This window comes from Podarcis cretensis (genome assembly GCF_951804945.1).
Source record: "Podarcis cretensis genome assembly, chromosome: 10".
NCBI classification, from domain to species: domain Eukaryota; kingdom Metazoa; phylum Chordata; class Lepidosauria; order Squamata; family Lacertidae; genus Podarcis; species Podarcis cretensis.
In genome coordinates, this window is record NC_137179.1 from 64075401 (window position 1) to 64096065 (window position 20665).

At 42.2% G+C, this 20665-nt stretch overlaps 1 long non-coding RNA gene across 1 annotated transcript; it reads right to left on the reverse strand.

Moving 5' to 3' along the window:
* Window positions 1–6411: 6411 nt before the first annotated feature.
* LOC307226004 lies at window positions 6412–19217 on the reverse strand. Its single transcript, XR_013843237.1, has 2 exons — window positions 19051–19217; window positions 6412–6804 (listed from the first exon to the last, which is right to left on the reverse strand). It is a non-coding gene; the product is annotated as an uncharacterized lncRNA (long non-coding RNA).
* Window positions 19218–20665: the final 1448 nt, after the last annotated feature.

Below are 20665 nucleotides of genomic sequence, written 5' to 3' on the forward strand. Positions count from 1 at the left end.
CCTTCTGATCGGCAAGCCATAGGCGCTGTGATTTAGACCACAGCGCCACCCCCATCCCAGCAAACCATTTAGTTAAGCACAAATTAAAAACAGATATATTGACTCCTGTTACAATGGACTCACATGGCTCAAGGATTTGGAAAACCCTGCAGTATACTTCCTTGTTTCCCACATCACTATGGTTAGATTAAAAGCTCCATGTCAGAGGTAGGTAGCACTACACCCTCCAGGTGTCAATGCTGAATTTCAACTCTCATCAGACCAAGCCAGCACAGCCATTGGTTAAAGATGACAGGAATTGTAGCCCAGCAACTTCTAGAAGGCATCACATTGGTTGCCCGTGCTCCAGGTCATGTAGAAGATGATCATGTGGAAGTGTATTCCCATAGTGGCATCCCAAATCCATGATACATTGTTGTTGTTTAGCCGAGTAGTCGTGTCCAACTCTTCATGACCCCATGGACCAGAGCTCGCCTTCCACTGCCTCCTGGAGTTTCGTCAATTTCATGTTGGTCGCTTCTATAACACTGTCCAACCATCTTGTCCATTGTTGTCCCCTTCTCCTTTTGCCTTCAATCTTACCCATCACCAGAGTTTTTTTCCAGAGAGTCTTCTCTTCCCAATAAGGTGGCCAAAGTATTTGAGCCTCGGCTTCAGAATCTGTCCTTCCAGTGAGCACTCAGGGCTGATTTCCTTCAGAATGGATAGGTTTGATCTTTTTGTAGTCCATGGCACTCTCAAGAGTCTCCTGCAGCACCACAATTCAAAAGCAAAAATGCATGTGGGAAAACATGTGAACCTAAGAGGACAGTTGAAAGCAAGGAGAACAAGATAATAGAGAAGAATCTCTGGTGCCCCATGGGATCCATCAACTACTGATGCTGATTCACTGATGTAAATATATTGCTTAGGACCACAACATTGAAATTTATAAAGAAATTATTCCTGGTGACTGCACGTGACTAAGAAGATGCATTAATATTGCATCAGTCCTTGTATGCAAATCTTTGATGCCATCAAAATAGTTCTGTGAATTTTGGTCTACAAGAAAGTTACTTTTCACTTTCTTCTGTTCGAAAGAAATCTACAGCTCACTGGCAAAAATAAAATAAAATCTCTGTGAATCAGCACGTTTGAAGATGAAACAGAATAATGCTTATTGATATATTGCATGTGACCATTGTCATTGGGTTCTATCTTCCAGAAACCTATGTTTCATATATTAGTTTTGTGGGGTGAAAGGGTTAGCTTTTGGAGGGGGGGTGGATTTTGTTTTGTTTTGCTTTTTGCTGATGTTTGCATTTCTGTGGGGAGATGGTCTCCTGCTACAGATAAATACCATCTGGTTCCAGAGATTAATCCAAACTTGAGGAAATATGCCAAACATAAAATGTGTTTCTTGACATCTGTTCTGAATATGTCTATAGTTTTGCATGTTTGCTCCTCTGCTGATTTTGTTCCATGTCATTCAGAAAACATTTAACTAGTGCTCGGTGAGTTTGGTTGCTTTGTTTGGTAATTGACTGTTTTCTCCCTATATATTGCCTTTAGACTTTCCTTTTCCTCTGCATTCTGTTAAGCAATGATTATCATAAGAAGCGCTCTGCATTTTTCATTCATTTAGAGTTTGGTTTCCCTCTCCCATAGAGTCAAGGGTAGATAACAGTACCACAAGACAGAAAACAATGGATTCCTGTTCCGGATCTAAAAATCAGGCCAGAAGCTTGGAGGAAGCAAAGGAAGGTGAACAGGAAGAAAGGTGAAATCTAAATGCTTAGTAGGCACAGATGTCTATACATGTTGCTGTTATAATGTGATATTTTGAGAGGATGATCCAGGCAAGTGAAATGAAAGTCAAGAAGTGGCAGAGAAGGGAAAAGCTTGGTGGGAAAATGAGTTTGTGAAAACAAAATTTAAAGACAGAAACTGAATATAATAGAAAAGGGGAAAGTGTAATCCAAGACGGCAATGAATCTGAAGCTGGTGTATAAGAAATGACAACTGTATTAGGAATTGTTGATAGGAGAAAGGACCCTGCAGATGAAGAGGAGGCCAGGGGAAAGCAGTGGAGCTTTATAATTATTCAAACAGCCGTTTATTAAAATTATTGGTTATGGCATGTTGCAGCAAAGAACCCAGGACAGATAAGAACAGCCAGTAGCTGTATATGTGGTGGCAACATGGTCAAAAACATATAAACTGGAATAAATCAAAACTGATTACAGTGGTACCTCAGGTTACATATGCTTCAGGTTACATACACTTCAGATTACACACTCCACTAAGCCAGAAATAGTGCTTCAGGTTAAGAACTTTGTTTCAGGATATTGGATGTAGCCAATAATATAGTGTGTGTCTAAGCTGTGGTTGAAAATATATTTCATGAATGTATGGGGGAACGGCTGAAGAGAAAGACTGGGAATGCAATTTGATTTCTATTTGTTCATTATTTTCACTAATATTTATGCACACTTTACCATATTATATGTATTTTTGTACACAGTGCTTGACTAGGGAAGGACATTGCAAAATTCAGAGAAGTGTGAATTGCAAAGGATGGCTGTGTTTTGGTTCAGGCAGTGTTTCAAAAAGTGTGAAATTGGGTAGGTTCACCTTTCTATGTGGACTGAACTGAAGTTCTCCCACATCCAAACTCCAAGCTTCCTGGGCCACAGAGAAGATGCAATGATGCAATTTCTCTCCTGTGCTTTTTTAGATTAGAAACCATGAGAAAACCGCAGGACACCAGAGCATTATTTAATAGAAAGACACCAATGCCAGCCTCATCTCAATGGTAAGGTATGTTCAACTCTAAGGAACATCTAATTTCTAAGGAAATGTTAAATCACCATACAAATAAAAGAAAAGACAGAGGGGAAGGTAACTTTGGAGGAAGTATACAACAGGATTCATCTATCCATCAGAGACAGTATTCTCTGCATCAGTGCTGCATTGCCACATTTGAGATCCACAAACATGTGAGTTGGGGGCCTCTGTTACAGTAAGGACCATTCCAGATTCCATCAACCACTCTGGAATAGAATGATTACATTTTGTCATGGGCAAAAAATAAAATAAAATTTAAAGCTGATCCAGGCACTTCTGTTTATATAATCCCTGTGTCCACAACTCTTATTCATACACTTCAAACTCCATCCGCTGTCCAATATTATCAGGTTAGTGACTTTGATGTAAATAAGGTTTTTTTCTGGAATGAGAAGAGATTCCTTGAAAAGGCTATGCTTTACAATAACGCTTAGTCCATATTCAGAAAACTGTTCACTGTGGGCTACACTGGCTTGTTTGTTGTTTCTCTGTGTTGGGAGATATGAACCGCTAAGGGCCATGAGCAGAAAATATGTATTTTTGCAACAGGATTAAATCATGCAAAAGAAGTCAATCTGTACAGATGCAGTTGGGAGCGAGTGCATTTGTTCTTTTTGGAGTTTTGTTTGTTATGTTGACCAAGAAGATTTGGAAGGCAAAGAAAAGTGGAGATGTTCTGCATGGGGTGGGGGAGAAAATTGGCCATGGAAGGATGGAGAAGTCATCCACTGGAGCAGACAATTACTTGCTTATATTTCCACAATGCTGAGTGTTTAATATTAAAGTGGGTTATTTAAGCACTAGTAAGGTTAGTGTCTGGCATTTTAGGCTCTTGTCTGAAAAAGGGTGTCTCAATAGTTTGCCAAATGGGCTATGCATTGCCTCAGAGGCCATGTTCTAAACACCATGGTGTAATTACTATCATCAATGATAATAACCATGGAAACTACACTCTAAAAAATAATTGTTTCCATGTTAGTTTCAGATGGTGCTAATATTATGGATCACTAATTGCTTTGCAAAAGGCCTCATTTCTCTGCCAACTGTAGACAAAAGTGTTCTAGATAATCTTGTTTCCAAATTGTGTAAGGACAAATTCTGATGACCTGTGTTCAAACACAAAAAAGGCATTTTAGTCCAAATGGTCTGAAGGATCAAAGAGTGTTAGAGTGGATCAGCTGGATTCTTTTAATAAAAAAAATGGCATTCATTGCTAGACCTGCTTATATTTATAGTGGAAGGAAGGAAGCAAAGAAGGAAGGAAGGTTTGCCAGTGTGGTGTAGTGGTTAAGAGTGGCAGACTTGTAATCTGGTGAACCGGGTTCGCATCTCTGCTCCTCCACATGCAGCTGCTGGGTGACCTTGGGCTAGTCACACTTCTCTGAAGTCTCTCAGCCCCACTCACCTCACAGAGTGTTTGTTGTGGGGGAGGAAGGGAAAGGAGAATGTTAGCCGCTCTGATACTCCTTTGGGTAGTGATAAAGCGGGATATCAAATCCAAACTCTTCCTCCTCCTCCTCCTCCTCCTCCTCCTCCTCCTCCTCTTCTTCTTCTTCTTCTGGTTTGTATAATATTCCATCACCAGCCCTAATTGGATTTTATTATTCATATGGATTCACATAATTCAGTCATTCTTTTGTCAAAGTAATCATAGCTACACTATTAATTTTTATAATGAAATGTTTTTAGAATCGTTGGATTATTTTGATTGTTGTTAGCCGCCCTGAGCCCAGCTTCAGCTGGGGAGGGCGGGATATAAATAAAATTTATTATTATTATTATTATTATTATTATTATTATTACACTTATGAAGAAGTTCAGCTTTTTTCCCCTGAAGTCCCTGGGAAGAGTAGTATTTCAGGGACTGAATATCTGCTTTGAATGCAGGTGGTCACAGGTGCAATCTCTGGCATCTCCAGGTTCAGTTGGAAAAGACCCCTATCTGAAACCATGGAGAACCATTGCCCGTCAGTGTAGACAAACTGAGCTAGATAGATCTAAGGGTCTGACGGTATAAGGCAGCTTCCTAGGGTTCTCTTTAAGGTGGCGTTCAAATGGTTTGTTGAATGAATACTATTCACAGAGAATAGCTGGTGAATGTGTGGCTTGAAATGGGATAATTTAGGATAAAACTATATGGTAGGCTTCGACAAGAAGTCACCAGAGGGTTGCTGTAAATTAGTGCTGGGCACAGTGCCCCCAATCCACCCCGTGGCCTTGATCCATGACTCTTTGATCAGGCTGACCCTTCCTGGATCCCAAATCAGTTCAGGAACAGGGTTAATGTTTAATATTACAACCCACTAATTAATCATAAGCACAAAACAACCCCTCCACCGCGCCACAAATCCAACTTAATGGTGTAATGTTGGAAAGTGTTGATCACTCTTCCTACCTGGGCAGTTATTCTTCCATGAGGGCCGACATCAATGCCGAAATCCAGCATCGCCTGAACTCTGCAAGTGCAGCTTTCTCCCAGCTGAAGCGCAGGGTGTTTGAGGACTGGGACATTTGCAGGGAAACCAAAATGCTTGTTTACAAAGCGATTGTACTACCAACTTTACTGTAAGCTACTGAAACATGGACCACTTATAAACACCACCTCCAACTCCTCGAAAGATTCCATCAATGGTGTCTGAAAATTTTACACTTGGGAAGACAGGCAAACCAATGGCAGTGTACTGGAAGAAGCAAAGATCACCAGTGTCGAAGCAATGATTCTTCAACATCAACTTTGTTGGATTCATCATGGTTGTGCAGATGCCTGATCATCATCTTCCAAAGCAACTACTCTACTCCCAATTTAAGAATGGAAAGTGAAATACTGATGGACAACAGAAGAGGTTTAAAGACGCTCTGAAGGCAAATCTAAAAAAAAAATGTAGTATAAACACTGAAAACTGGGAAACACTGACCTGCGAGTGCTTCAATTGGAGAACAACCTTTACCAAAGGTGTTGTGGACTTTGAAGAATGAACTCAGGGTGAAAGGGAGAAATGAGTTAAGAGGAAGGCAAGTTTGGCAAACCCTCACAGTGATCAACTCCTGTCCAAAAACCTATGTCCCCACTGTAGAAGAACATGTGGATCCAGAATTGGCTTCCATAGTCAGGCTCACTATTAAGACAACCTTACTTAGCTATGAGTGATCACCAAAGAAGAAGAAGAACAATACACTCGAGAGGTGAGTAGCCCTTGCAACTAGAGTATGGGCCACTCCTAGTATTAGCCAATCATTCTTCCATGTAAATTTAAGGAGAAGTGAGTTAGAAAGCTGCCTTATCCTGATTATCTGGCTATTTAACATCTCAGTATTTTTCCAGTCCAGTGGCTCTCCAGGGTTTCAGGCAAGGTTCTCCTGAAGCTTTAGCTCAGGGTTTCCCAAACTGTTTTTGGACTACAACTCCCATCATGGGATGATAGGAATTGTAGTCCAAAAACAGTTGGAGACCCAAGTTTGGGAAACTCTGCTCTAGTTGGAGAGTCTGGAAATTGAACCTGGTACATTTTGCATGCAGAACAGATGCTTTTCTCCTAAGCTACAGACCTTCCTTCTGACCTACTCCAAAGTTAAAGAGGCTAGGACTCTCTGACTCCCTCCCCATAATCAGAGAGGACTTTATTGAGACAATAGTTTGGACATGGGACAGCAGAGCTTCCTTAGCAGATCTCAGACAATGGGGAGAAGCATATGGAGATGTTGTACCTTCAGATACTCCTCAGGTGGAAGTCATGAGTTTCATGTTGATTGGGTGTATATTGGCCACTTGAAATAATTGTTGCATACTAGCTTCTGTCAAGTGGGTGCGACATGGAGATTCAGCTTTTTTCAACAAGGGGCACCACAGGGTTTTTATTTTTCACAGCTTATCCCTATGCGTGTCTACAAAACAGGACATCAAGTTAAATGGCACTTACTTCCCAAGAGTGCAGGCATCAGAGTGAAGCCTTCATCCAGCAGTTTTCAGAACTCTTGAACCTAGTTGAAAGCAAAAATAGGGGCTGCCATTAAACTAAAGGCAAAGGTCACTGTAAGTCCGTGCAACTCGTAAATGATATAGAAATAAAGGGCAGGCATAGCTATTAAGCATACAGGTATTAGTTGAAATAGAGTCATTTTTCATTGCCAACACGTCTGTCTGGTCTTGTTTTTTCTTCTTCTGGAATTCACTCTAATTCTCGAGAGTAAGGCAAATTTTAGAATAAGTACTGCTTGACATTTACCTTTCCATATATGATAGATATTTGAAAATGAGCATCTGTCAGTGCTCCAGCATCAAAATTAAATTCGCCTTCTGATTAGCCATGCAAATAGCTTGGCCTAGTAATCTCTGCAGCATCTCTTTGGTACTCTGAGACGCCCCTCAGCATTAAGGAATTGTCACTTATCAGTATACTTACCAATTACCATAATGCAAAGGACATTCAAAAAAAGAATGTTAAAGGTTCCGATGATATTAATTTGCCTCCTTCTCTGGTGAATTTCAATTCATATGTGAGCATCCATTTACAATGCTGAGAAAGGAATTCTCCTTTCTCCTGCGCAGGCTCTTGGTGACCGTATCTTATTGTGTTGCTATTTTTAAATAAGATACAGCCGTCCTTAAACAATATACACTGTGTTTCTAACACTCCAAATAAGACAGCTCAGTATTCATAGTGGAGATTGTTGTTTTACACATTTTTAACGTTATATAAATCTGGAGGCATAAGAACCATTTTTGGAAAACATCTGTCATCGTGCAAGTAATTAGGAGCATTATTTGCTTTCTTTCCCTGTTAGTATGATTTTATATTTCTGCGCATTCATTTTTGCAAACCTTTCAGCGTGGAATAAAGTGGCATTTCTATAACTTGGAACAACATAGACCAGATCTACTGCTATTCATGATAATTTAGGACCTTTTTTTTTTTTTTTTTTTTTTTTGGCTACTCAGCATTTAATTAAATGGATTGTCTCCCCGAAGCATCAAATCCTACGTAAGCAAGGACTGTATATAAAGCAAGCCTGTCTCCCTTGCTAGCTTCATTTTGGGAGTTGTTAGTACTTCAGTACTTTTGATGCACAGCCACCTATGTCTTCCAAAATGCACAAGGAAGCCACAGTGCATGCATGGTACCCCATTCTCTAACAGTGAAATGGACACTGTAGTAGCCCTATTCGGGCATTCAGCACCCATACACAAAGAGAAACATGCACAACTAGGCCTGCCATCTTGACAATGAATTGCATGCTGGACAGGCAACCCTGGCTAACTTATTTTAAGAAATAAAAACTTCGCTTTTTCGTAAAAGGTCAAAAGGCCTCAAACAGTTGCAACATCTGAGTAGAAGGGTGCAACAGCTAGCTAACGGCCAACTCACTTGGGGGCTTATCTTTACTGGCTTGGGGTTAGAAAAACAGGGCAGCTTGTTCCTAGAATATGGTTTATCTAGACACACCAGCACGCTTCAGAGGGGTAGAACTGGTGTACGCCTAAGGGGGTGGTCAAGGAGTGGCTTTATCGCTTGGGTAGATGTGTGAGAGCATAGGAACACACTTCCTTATTTGAGTAATGTAATTAAGAGTGAAAGGGATGTGGGTGATGCTGTGAGTTAAACCACAGAGCCTAGGGCTTGCCGATCAGAAGGTTGGCGGTTCGAATCCCCGCGACGGGCTGAGCTCCCATTGCTCGGTCCCTGCTCCTGCCAACCTAGCAGTTCGAAAGCACATCAAAGTGCAAGTAGATAAATATAGGTACCGCTCCAGTTGGAAGGTAAACGGCATTTCTGTGCACTGCTCTGGTTTGCCAGAAGTGGCTTAGTCATGCTGGCCACATGACCCGGAAGCTGTCTGCGGACACACGCTGGCTCCCTCGGCCTATAGAGCGAGATGAGTGCTGCAAGCCCAGAGTCGTCCACGACTGGACCTAATGGCCAGTGGTCCCTTTAAAGGTAAAGGTAAAGGTACCCCTGCCCGTACGGGCCAGTCTTGACAGACTCTGGGGTTGTGCGCCCATCTCACTTAAGAGGCCAGGGGCCAGCGCTGTCCGGAGACACTTCCGGGTCACGTGGCCAGCGTGACATCGCTGCTCTGGCGAGCCAGAGCCGCACACGGAAACGCCGTTTACCTTCCCGCTGGTAAGCGGTCCCTATTTATCTACTTGCACCCGGAGGTGCTTTCGAACTGCTAGGTTGGCAGGCGCTGGGACCGAGCAGCGGGAGCGCACCCCGCCGCAGGGATTCGAACCGCCGACCTTTCGATCAGCAAGTCCTAGGCGCTGAGGCTTTAACCCACAGCGCCACCTGCGTCCCTTTACCTTTACCTAATTAAGAGCGAGGGTCCCTGAATTCAGGTGAGTGGGAGATGTCAACAGGGGAGGTACATTCCCACTCAGGGGAAGGTGATATAAACTTGTCTTTTACTCAACTTAGTTGTGCCTGCTTTGGGACACCTATCCTTGCAAGAATGTATCAATGAACTCTTTGCTGCTTCACCAACTTTGCTCAGATTTTATTTTAAGGGTCCCAGGACCCCGAGTCTTGGGGCCAGTGTTTTATTTCCAGTGCCAGTCCGCAAGGGGCTGCTTCTACGTACACAGAACATACAGGGTTCCAGCTCAAGGGGGGAGCCGATATGAATATTGCAGGTTTTACCTCCGTCGACATGCTCCGAATGCATCGACAATGTGGGCTGTGAGAGCAGGGCCGGTGGATGGGAGCCGCCTCCCTCTGATTCTCCTGCACACTATTCATTGTTAACCATGTGGAGACTAAGGACTGAAGTGGGCTTAAAATGGCAAGTTGAGAGTCAAAAGCTTATTTCTTAATGGCCATTATGATAGAGAAGGAAAATTTGTTACAGTGGTACCTCGGGTTAAGAACTTAATTCGTTCTGGAGGTCTGTTCTTAACCTGAAACTGTTCTTAACCTGAAGCACCACTTTAGCTAATGGGGCCTCCTGCTGCTGCCGTACCGCCAAAGCACAATTTCTGTTCTCAACCTGAAGCAAAGTTCTTAACCCGAGGTACTACTTCTGGGTTAGTGGAGTCTGTAACCTGAAGCATATGTAACCTGAAGCGTATGTAACCCAAGGTACCACTGTATAGCTCAGCCAGTTTTAGTGTGTTTGCAAGGGGAAATCATCTTTGCCTGATACTGCATTGGCTCCCAGTATGTTGACCTTTAAAGCCCTAAACGGCCTCGGCTCAGTATACCTGAAGGAGCATCTCCACCCCCATCATTCTGCCCAGGCACTGAGGTCCAGCTCCGAGGGCCTTCTGGTGGTTCCCTCACTGTGAGAAGCAAAGCTACAGGGAACCAGGCAGAGGGCCTTCTCGGTAGTAGCACCCGCCCTGTAGAACTCCCTCCCATCAGATTTCAAAGAGATAAAGAACTACCTGACATTTAGAAGACATTTGAAGGCAACCCTGTTGAGGGAAGTTTTTAATGTGTGACATTTTAATGTGTTTTTAATCTTTGTTGGAAGCTACCCAGAATGGCTAGGGAAACCCAGCCAGATGGGCAGGGTATAAATAAATAAATAAATAAATAAATAAATAATATGGTAGTACCAGATTTGTCTCCCAGAGGCTTGGGCAAAATTGAGTATGATATGAATCAAGTACACATGACCACAGAGGGCTATGAGTCGGGTTGGATTGGCTCAGAGCAATCTGTGACTGTCAGGGGGACAGGTATCTGGTAGGAAGGAGAGACAGGCAGGGCAGGAAAGCTGCATGGTAAAGGCTAAGATCTACCTGACAGGCTTCTGTTTAGGTCAACATCATGGCTTTCTTTCCCACCCATGCTGTTGAGCATGGGCATCGATCCTGTGAGGTACCATTTCTGCTCCTGCAGGCTGGAGTGTGAAGAAGCACCTGCACAGGACCCAGTGTTGCACATTGTCATTAGGAGTCTCCAGATCAGCAAATTTTGTCCAAAAGGGGGGAGGATGTCAAACAACGCCTCCAGAAAAGGATTTCTGTTTTTAGCATGTGGAAAGCTGAGCTATGGGACTCCTTGCCATAGGGAAATCTCAGCAGCAAAGAATTTAGCCATTTCCAAAGGTGGATTAGATATCAGTAGAAAATTGTGTCTGCAATTGACAGCCAATTATGCCAAACTCTGCCTCCATCTGGCGCCATTTTGAGACTGGTGGGACTCAGTAATTTTCAGCCATATGAAGCACATAGGAAGTCTGAGAATCCCTGCAGTATGCCAATGCAACAATGTTCACCCAAATCCCGCTGTTGTTGCTGCTTTTTAAATCTGCAGATACAGAAATAGGGTGTCCAAAGAAAACATGTTGCTTTGCTGAGGTAAAATAAACACATAATTGCCTTGGAAAGTCCAGTAAGAAGAGCTGTACATTTAACACATATTTCTTAGTAGCAATAACTCTGGAAATACTGTAGCTGGTTTGATGAATACTGAACAGCTTTGTCTTTCATCTTTTATTCCCCCCTCAATACATGATGCTTATTAGGACAAATCCTTTCATTCACACAGAGAAGATAGGGAATGTCCGATAGGACTTGTTCTACCAAACATCAAAACTTTGCTAAAAGAAGAAATTCAGTGTGGTGTACCATGGTCAGAGGGCAAGACCTGAGCAATGGGGGCCATGAGTCAATCGCCACACAGTCATGAATCTGACTGTGTGACCTGGGGTCAGACCCCATATCTCAGCCTACCTGCCAGGAGCACAACAGCCATGTGAGGTAGATTCAGGCGAAGGCATGGTAACTGAACCAAGGTCATCTAAGCAGCTTCACGACTTGTAAAAATCCCATGTATATTGCCTGCAGCTCTTTAAAAGAACAGCAGGATATAAAGGCGATGCATAAATACATACATAAACAGTTTGCTAATAGCTTGATGCAAATAGAGAGAACATTTTGCACACTCATAAACCTGAAAAAGTTCTCCTGATTATAAGCTTCTCCACCCCTGTTGATGTCAACTTCTACATGCTTTGATATGGAAAGCAGTTAACTATACATTTTTTTAAAAAAAAAACCCAACCTATAAAAACCCTCTTTGATGCCAAAGCCTCCAGTAAAATAGTTATTTAATTTGTTCACAGACCTGTAGGCAGAAAAAAATGCTCTGACAGAATCTTCACCCTAAGACGTTATTAGGAGTGTAATGTAATTTTGTCAACTCTGTCTTCTGGTTCCAGTTCTGGGGTTTGGAAGAAACTCTTTTAATCAAGGCAATTATGCGACTGTTGTTCTGAAATTCCAATATACGTGTTGAATTATGTTAACTGCTGTATACTGTGCTATAAAATGGTGTCAATTAAAGAGAACTCATCATGGTGTCTCCCAGATGCCCTCAACCTGGTGTCCTTGATATATTTTGGACTGCAATTCCCATTGGCACTGGCCAGTACAGGCTAGGACTTATGATAATTGTAGTCCATAACATACACAGGGCAACAGCCCCTGTTCTTATTTAGCCTGTGTTATGCCCAGTTTTGTGTGCTTTATTACCATTTGACACAAGATTTCTGTGTTTTATCATTTCTATTACATACCTTCCAACATTTCTCTGATGAAAATAGGGACGGCCCACTCCATAAAGACAATTTTATTATTTATACCCCACATATCTGACTGGGTTTCCCCAGCCACTCTGGGCAGCTTCCAACATATATAAAAACATAATAAAACATTAAACATTAAAAACACCAACAACTTCCCTATACAGAATTGCCTTCAGACGCCTCGGGGGGTCAGATAACTCCATAGCCTCCAACATTTCTCCAATGAAAATAGGGACATCCTAAGGAAAAGTGGGACATTCCAGGATCAAATCAGAAACCAGGACGGTTTCTCTAAATCTGGGACGTCCCTGGAAAATAGGGACACTTGGAGGGTCTGCCATTATGTCTCAGTATTATTGATACTATTTTTTCTGGTGGATGACAATGGAAAACAATTCTTTGTGTGGAAATAATTTGGGAGAATCTGCAAAAAGCACAGCAGACTTTCATAAGTTTCCAAACACTTCTGAAGATTAATACTAATGGTGGTGGTTCTTTGGACCCATACCTGAGATAATGTCCTTTACAATACAATCAATTCTGAGTTCAGCAGTAATCTCAGGGCCAGTGGATTGGAGCCTTGTAGTTTATTCTGAAATGGACCTGAAACTAGGAATGGGCATATTAGCCTATTTCTATACTGTGCTACTTTTGCATGCATTCGAACACAAGTCAGTTCCATCCCATTTTCTGCATTTTTTTTAAAAAAAAAACACATTAAAAATGCATTAAGGTTGTACATGTTTTCACACATTGTCCCATAAAATATGCATTTTTTTACACATTTCCGCTATAAAATACTTAATTTTGTTTACTTTCCTACACATTCTTCCTAGCATTTTATCAAAAAACTAAATCTAATTGCAAAATCTGGAGAAGTACACAATATGATTGTTAACTTCATTCAAATATGTATAAGAAACTGAATTAGCTTAGTTTTCTTTAAAATCCAGATTGAACAAGATTCTTCTCCATCTCTGTTGGTATCTCCATTGTTTTTGGTGAAAGAGAATTGCCTCCAAAATTTTGTAGTTTTTTCTCCATGATCTTCTGGGTAATAATACCTTCAGCATGAATTTAGGGGCTTCTGACATGGAAGAACAACGGGTGCATAGGAGTTAGCTTGAAAACCAGGTTCATACCTGCTAAGTTTAAAATATTTAAACAATGTTATAGATCATTCCCTTATCTTGATGACTTCATCCTTCTTGCCACTTGACTAATGAAAGCCAAGGATATTTTAATGCTTTCCTTCATTGTAAATAGCTTTTTCTGAGCTAATCTGCAGCAATAAATTTGGCTCACATAAAGACTAGCATGCATTGCAAAATCATCATGGAGTTACTCAAATATGACAGATATGAGACCAAAGTTGGACTGTCCTGGGCTGGAACCTAGCTGAGTGAACTCCCTAGGACTATGTATGGATCAGAGCAAATATCTAACTAGTTCATCATTCTGTGCTTATATTGACCAACCAGATGCCTATGGAAGTCCACAAGCAGGACATGAATATTCAGAGGCATAGTTATCTGGCAGTACCCTACGGTTTGGCCAGGCCTGGTATAAATACTCAGAGTTCTTCCTGGTTGAGTGATCAATATCTTCCAGCAACTCTCCAATGCCAGACTCGGACTGATGTGGAGAAAACTGGAAGTCCATATTTGGAGAAGATATTCATGGCCCTGACAATAGATACAATATTCCATAAAGCTCTCTACGGTGAGACCCATTGTTAGGATAATTCTATCTTCTTTCCAAATATATAACCAGTATGTTATTCAACTGAACAAATGTAATTTGTATGCAGCCTTAATCATGCACACTTTTTAGAAACTGGCATCGGGCACTAAGTACAATCCTGTCAAATGGCTGGCAGAAGATTAACTCTGACACCTAATGACATGCCAAAGTCTGACAGAATAAGAACTTACTGTATAACCAGTGTCAATCATTCAGCAAGTGCCACTTCAAATGTTTATCCTGTTAGTGGAGACATCCATCTGTGCCAGAATTCAAAACACCACCGTGCCTCGTTGAATGCGAAAACGTGTTGAATGCGAAAGTGAAAGTACATGAAAATGTGCCAAGAGGATGTGTGTGAGTTTAAAATAGAGAACAGAAAGCGTGGAGGGAGAAAGATACTCCCCCCATGGAAATATCCAGTGATTGTATTGACATTTCTCACTCACATTCTTTGTGCCAAAGATCTTATCCCTCAGCTTTCTACCACGTAAAGGATAGGTTCTGCGAGACTAAATAAGTCGTAACATAGAAGTGGCATAGCAGATGACTCCACACTCCCCTAGCATGCCTTCCCAAAGTGAAATCCTTGTTGATGTGTGGTGGTGTGGAGCATGTAACATATGAAGCCACCACAGACTGATTCAGAACATTGGTCCATATGTTTCATTCTTGTCTACACTTCTGAAACCGAAATTCACAAATTTACACCTTAGTTTAGATGGTGGAGGTCCATATCTTACAGCATGGTCATCTCAAGAGAGGCTTCTTCCACCTCTAACTCGGCCAGATCATTTTGCATAGTTCTAGCCCAGGCATTCCTCCTTTATATCTCAATAAAATCCTACCATTTGTTAATTTCTAGAGTTTAGATGAATCCCCCAACCTATAAAAATATACTTATCTGAGAGGACCCTGAGTAAACATGCACAGCATTGAACACATAGATACGTTTTAGAATGCAAAAAAGGGAGAAATTTAGAATAATTCTTCCCTTTTTAAGTCAAAAAAGTGTCTGCCTCATCCTCCAAAAATTTGGGACAGGACCAATGGACTGTTCTATTTTATGTCTCATTCTGCATGACTATTGGGCCCCAAATGTTCTTTGTAAATCCAGTCATCCTATGACTCAAGAACACAATTTATGCACTGAATTACCCACTTTATTCTAGTTTATGTGTGGTGGTGAGAAACATGTACGTAACCTATGCAGCCACCTTATACTGAGTCAGAACATTGGTCCATATGTTTCATTACTGTCTACAGTTCTGAAACTGATACGGGGGGAAATGGAAGAGGCCGTCTTCACTCCGGTATGACTCCCCTTTATCACATAAAGGTAAAGGGAAGCCTGACCATTAGGTCCAGTCGTGACCGACTCTGGGGTGGCAGCACTCATCTTGCTTTATTGGCCAAGGAAGCTGGCGTACAGCATGTGGCCAGCATGACTAAGCTGCTTCTGGCAAACCACAGCAGTGCACAAAACGCCGTTTACCTTCCCGCCGGAGTGGTACCTATTTATCTACTTGCACTTTGACGTGCTTTCGAACTGCTAGGTTGGCAGGAACAGGGACCGAGCAACGGGAGCTCACCCCGTTGCGGGGAGTCGAACCACCGACCTTCTGATTGGCAAGTCCTAGGCTCAGTGGTTTAACCCACAGCGCCATCCACATCCCTTCTTTATCACATACACAGCCCCGAAAGACAACAACAGAATCCTCTGACAGCATACAAATTAATATGGCTAACTTGACCCACCCACCCCGAACAAATCTCACTGCGGCCACCCCCAACTTCTCTCACTACCAAGGAAATATAACAAGCGAATAGAAAGAGAACCTACCCAAGTGATGTTGACACTAAACCCCACACATACACTAAGTAAAGAAATATAAGCTTTACCATGTCACCCACTCTCTCCAGAGGCGGAGCTAGCTGCTTCGGCACCCAGAGCAGCCCATGGGGGAGGGGCTAGCAGCCCATGGGGTGCCACGGCGCATGTCCTGGGGGGGTGCCGGTGGTGGTGGGTGTCCTGGGGGGCGACTCCTGTGGCAATTTCACACACCCCTTTGGGATGACACCAGGGGCGGACCACCCCCACCCACCCCTTTTCTCCACCAGTGCCTCTCTCCCCCATCTTTTTCTTCCCAACCTTATACTGCATATAACTCTAACGTCTCACAACAAATGTAATAGATCTGTAGAAAACACAACCTGAAAAAGAGACAATGCATGCAGTTTTGTAAACTAATAAAATCTTCAATAAAAATAATAAAAATAAAAAAGCAGGAAAAAAATATTGTCTACACCAGGGGTAGGCAACCTAAGGCCCGGGGGCCAGATGTGGCCCAATCACCTTCTCAATCTGACCCGTGGACGGTTCGGGAATCAGTGTGATTTTACATGAGTAGAATGTGTGCTTTTATTTAAAATGCATCTCGGGTTTATTTGTGGGGCATAGGAATTCGTTCATTATTATTTTTTTCAAAATATAGTCTGGGCCACCACATGGTCTGAGGGACAGCGGATTGGCCCACGGCTGAAAAAGTTTGCTGATCCCAGTCTACACTGACTGACACTAGATCCCCAATGCAAGAACTTTCCCTAGCCCTGCCTGGAGATACCAGAAACTGAACCTAGGTCTTCTGAAGGCAAGTCAGATGCTCTGCATCGGAACACTGTCCCTTCCCCATTTGAGTCTTCCTTAGCTCCCTTGCTATCTCAGCGATGGCTCATCCACCTGTGGCCTAAGAACCATCACAAAATGAGGCACAGACCTGCCCTCTTTCTAAACAAGGCATTCGCAGTAAGCCACTTGCATGGCACGGTGAAACAGAAGTTCTTGAAAACACACATAAATGAAGTTGACTCTTGCAAAAATTCACAGCATGAATGGCTTCTTGTTTACTAATGCTCTCAGTTAAAAGCTTTGCAACTCCGACTAGTGGAAATTAGCTCAAGATTCAAAATCTCAGTAGGACAGGGATGGTGCTTTCCTGCTAGGAAGACGAAGATGAAACCTGCTGAGACCACACGACAACTGTTGGTTGCTTTGCTCTCAAGCTTTCCTACGGACGCTTTTGAAAACCGGGGAGAAAACATAGCTCCTTTCCCACAATAATTTCTCCTTTGTTGTCATTGCTTTGTATGAAAAAAAGAAAGGAAAGGAAAGATAAGCTACTGTCTGCCTCCTGGGTGCACCGAAGCAAGAACTGGAAATTGTTATGTAGTTGTCCCTTTGTTGCGGTGTGGAAAGAGGATGGCCACAGGAACAACACAGGGAGTTCCAGCTATTCAGTGTGAATTTAATGCAGTGGATTACATGAAATTATGGACAAGCCCATAGCTTTTTGTTGAGCCAGCTTCCATTGGCACAAAAGGCCAGATGTTTGTGAGTTACATTCCAAGTGTAGTCCAGAAGAATGGACAGGCTGCTAATTCTCAGTGTTGCACGATAAAGAGTGCTGTGTAACTCATAATAACTTGCAGAGGGCGTGCCTGTATTTTTAGGTTACTGTGGCCCAAGAGGACAGAAATAGCTTGCCCAGTGGATAGAATTACACTGCCAGCCCACTCTGATAAGTGGCAGTGTCCCTGCAAGGAACCTAGTGTTGTGGCTTCCCTCTGCTCCCGCCTAAATAACCCAAATAACCTGTAAACTCAAATAATGCTTCTGCAGAGAAGACTTCTTGTTGCCTCTCTAGGCAATTCACTGCCCTGGGCTTGGGCCCCTCCAGACAGCCTCCTCTGATAATTTTGCTATTTCTCTCTCTCTTTCTTCTGTGTAATATTTTTATTAATTTTCACAAAAACAAAAACTACATAAAAAAGACATAAAATAAAACATTTAAAACCACTGTATATACAGTCCATATTAATTCCACAGTATGCCCTGAACTTCCCTCCACCCGCTCCCTTGGTTCCTTTATAATATTTGCATTCACACATGTCAATAAAGTCTTTATCTCTGATTACTTCCAATTTTGGTACATTGTCTATAATATTACAAGTGTTATTTAAAATTCTGCTAATGTATTAACTTGTGTACATTGAAGAAGAAGAAGAAGAAGAGTTTGGATTTGATATCCCGCCTTTCACTCCCTTTAAGGAGTCTCAAAGTGGCTAACATTCTCCTTTCCCTTCCTCCCCCACAACAAACACTCTGTGAGGTGAGTGGGGCTGAGAGACTTCAAAGAAGTGTGACTGGCCCAAGGTCACCCAGCAGCTGCATGTGGAGGAGCAGAGACGTGAACCTGGTTCACCAGATTACGTGACTACCACTCTTAACCACTACACCACACTGGCTCTCATTGCTTTTGTAAATATGCAATAAACATTTTCCATTTTTTAAATATTTGTTGTCATCTTGATTTCTAAGTTTCCCGGTGAATTTAGCCATTTCAGCACACTCCATTAATTTAATTTGCCAATCTTCTTTGGTGGGGACTTCTTCTTTCCAATGTTGGGCTAGCAATATCCAGGGAGCCGTTGTTAAATGCATAAACCAATTCTTATACAGTATTCTTTAGGTAGATCCATTCCTTTACTACCTAATAGAAAGGCTTCTGGATTTTTAGCAAAGGTTATTCTTAACATTTATTTCAATTCATTATATATCATTTCCCAGAATTTTTTAATAACCTTACACTGCCACCGCATATGATGAAACGTACCTTCCATTTCTTTACATTTCCAACACTTATTTTCTCTTGTTTTATACATATTTGCGAATTTAACTGGTGTTAAATGCCACCTATACATCATTTTCATATAATTCTCTTTAAGTAAGGTACAGGCTGTAAATTTTAGATCATTCTTCTGAAGTCTTTCCTAATCTTTCACCTGAATATTATGTCCCACATCTTTTGCCCGATAATTTTGCTATTTCTCTGCATTACGCTTATTCAGCTCATTCAGTCACAACCGACCCCAGAGCAAAGTTGAATTACTCACCCTCAATTTTATCAGGGAGGGCCACCACTTATGTTCATTCCTCCCAGTCAGGAGTTATGCACCAATTCTGGTGCAGGTTACTGGTTATACAACCTCCAGGTTCAAAGGTTGCCTTACACCACAATCTTCTGTGACAAAACACCTGTTGCTGGGGAGCAACAATGGGAGAGGGCTCTTGTTTCCATGCCCTGCTTCAGAGAAGTATCTGATTGGTCACTGTGGGAAACAGGACTAGATGAGCTTTGGGTCTGATGTTGTAGAACTCTCCTTTATGTTCTCATCAATGACTTGCAGAGACCCAGGGAGGGTGGGCTTCTTGTTAGAATTCCTGCTCCATGATTGCAGTCATGGGATTTTTGTCTATCACATGATGGTGTATGTTTTGACTCAACAGAGTGGGAAGTGACGGAGACAGGATGTTTGTGTTACTGAATTCCGTGAAGTGGGACTATTGTCCTTTGTTCTTTTTCTCTTTGGTGTCTGATGCTAGAGAGAGAGGGACCCGTGTTGCAGTGCTCCGTGTGTGTTTATATGTAAATAAAATAGATTAGCCAACATGCTGAGTTGCTGAGGTCTGTTACACATGATGCACAAACTCTGCGGATCCCTAAGTGTGCCGATGTCGGTTGGCATCGGTCACTGTGATGTTTGGGCTGAAGAAAGCTTATGAAACTCCCAAATGAAAGACCAGGAAGGAGAGAACATGCCAGTCAGGCATGTGTCTCTGCCAGGGTCCTACTCGAGTATAGGCTGAGCTCCTGACACTTTTCTGGCTACTTCCCACTCACTCAGGACCAAGTTACGCAAGGTAAGTTGGAAGTCCTACCAATTTCATTGGTACTTACTCTGTAGCAAGCCTAGGGCTGCTATTCTATACACACTTACCTCAAAGCAAAGTCCCATCAAACCCAGTGTGATCCCCCTTTGTGTTAACCTGCACAATAGGCAGGCCTACTCAGAAGTAATTCCTCTGAGTAGGCACTCATAGAATTGTGCTATAGGGCTGTAATCCTATTTATTGTTACAGGCCACCCCAAACCCTGCTGAGCTGTGCACAGGGTTCCAGGGGTCTTGGCCTTCAACCAGGGTCTCTGCTCCGTTGGAGAAATGAACATGGGACAGAGGCTGTCGCAGCTTTAAGAAATATGATTTATTTACAAATTGACAGTTTAGATGGAGGGGGTCCATATCTTACAGCATGGTCATCTCAAGAGGGGCTTGTTCCACCTCTAGCTCGGCCAGATCATTTTGCATAGACTAGCCCAGGGATTCCTCCTTTAGATCCCCTTTATATCTCAAATAATCAAAATCCTTCCATTTGTTAATTTCTAGAGTTTTCTAGAGTAGATCTCCCAACCTATAAAAATATACTTATCTGGGAGGAACCTGGATAAACATTCACAGCCTTGAACACTTTGATATGTTTTGGAATGCAAAAAGAAAGAACAATTTGGAATAATTCTTCCTTTTTTTCAGTCAAAAAAGTGTCTGCCTCATCCATCAAAAATTTGGGACAGGATGATTTAGACCAATGGACTGTTCTATTTTATGTCTCATTCTGCATGACCATTGGACCCCAGATGTTCTTTGTAAATCCAGTCATCCTATGACTCAA